Source organism: Triticum dicoccoides, chromosome 3B (assembly GCF_002162155.2).
Source record: "Triticum dicoccoides isolate Atlit2015 ecotype Zavitan chromosome 3B, WEW_v2.0, whole genome shotgun sequence".
In the NCBI taxonomy this organism is placed as follows: Eukaryota; Viridiplantae; Streptophyta; class Magnoliopsida; order Poales; family Poaceae; genus Triticum; species Triticum dicoccoides.
The window spans coordinates 774,497,979-774,499,688 of record NC_041385.1 but is presented as its reverse complement, the minus strand read 5'-3'; the positions used below and the strand labels follow the sequence as shown (position 1 = coordinate 774,499,688).

Here is a 1,710-nt window from a genome sequence, read left to right as displayed (position 1 = left end):
TAGGCGCCTTTTCCATGGGAAAATGAACATCAAGGCAACAATTTAAAAAAGAGTCATACCACATCTTGTAATAGCCATATTTGCTTCGTTTTCAGAAAAGCCGATATCTACTAACGAGTTGATCTTCTTGTCCATCTCTGACATCTTTTGTATAAAATTCTGCACAAAAGGATAAGAAAAACTAAGGTTAGAAAATGTTTTCTATATGTTACTGACTTTTTAGTGCCATCTAGGTGAACGTTGAAAAGGAAATACCACTGCATAGAAACACATATGGGGCCATCGAAAAGAAGGGGGACCGGAAACTAATAAACCATCAAGAAATATATATCACAGACTATCCAAGAAACAAGAAAAAAAGTGATCAGAATAAATTAACGAAATAATTTAGGAACTCAATTTCTTATTCTCAGCTGCTGATTGAAAGTCATGTTAATAAAAGAGTTACTATATGCATAAACACGAATGCACATCATTTTACGCTTGAAACTACTACCTACACTAGCAATATGAAGTTCTGGACTGGAATAAACTAAAGGTGCATAGTCTAACTTTGTTGTTTCACATAATGGCACTATGTGCAGGATGCATAATAGTGGTGAAACACAGTTCTCTGGTCTCTCCATGCTGCTTTCATGATAGAAAGTTAAAGACAGATCGATGGATGATGAGGTAAATGTATGTGTCTTCAGAATATGATGGTGTTCCCATCCATCCTATTTCAGGTTCATGGCTTACTAGCAATCAAGATATATCTTATTTTCCCAAGCAGGTGTAATAAACAACAAACACTCTACAGTTTCCATACTTTTTGTTACATATATGTCGCCATGAATAGGATAGACCATACAATATTCTTTTTACAAATTTTATTTGCATAACTAATACGAAATTCCGCTGTCATTTCATATAGTACATTCTGAGATTTCGAAATTAGTGACTTCATGTATTAATTTCTCCTTGAACATCTAGGTATTGACACCCTCATTTTTCGCAGCTAATAGGTATATGTTAATCTTCAGATTTCTCTCGGTGGGAACTTTTATGCAACTAGTGCAGTATATATGTGATGTTCTCCAGTATTACTTTAATTTGTGTAACTGAAAGTCAAAAGAAGAATACCTTGTTCTTCCTAACCCACATGCTAGTTTCCAACCTCCTTTGATTCTACGGAAAAGTGATGAGCTGGATCACAGCACAACTTTACGACAGAATTATTTAGGCCAACCTATATATATTCCTGCTTCTTTATTTAGTATTCAACATTCAGGTTTAGCTTATACTTCTTCTGAACTCTTCTCTGCTCAGTCCGATTTTACACTGTATCTTGCACTACAAAATAAATTAAAGGGCATAGTTCTTGTGTAAAATTTGATTGGTCAGCCTTGTTGAGAACCTAGTTGAGAACCTTGTCAGCCTTGTAATGCAAATACTAGTTATGCAATTCAGAAGTAAACTGAGGATCAAAGCTAGACATTTGTAGCTGCTACCATAGCTCAGAATTTCGACAGAAAAGTGCCTTGATATGCATTGCAGTTTCTGAAAGACAAAGTAAAAAATCACATCAATCATTAGTAGATTTTGCCAAAATGAAACCTAGCTTGATATGCATGCAGTTTGTGAAACACAAAGTAAAGAGCACATTATAAATTAGTCTTGAGATCATGTAACCATCATGCAGACCAACCCAGTAGGAGGCTTATGTTTACA

The 1,710-nt window shown here is 35.0% G+C and overlaps 1 pseudogene; it reads right to left on the bottom strand.

Moving 5' to 3' along the window:
- Positions 1 to 1,710, bottom strand: part of LOC119279981 — an 8,187-nt pseudogene that overhangs the window by 3,244 nt on the left and 3,233 nt on the right.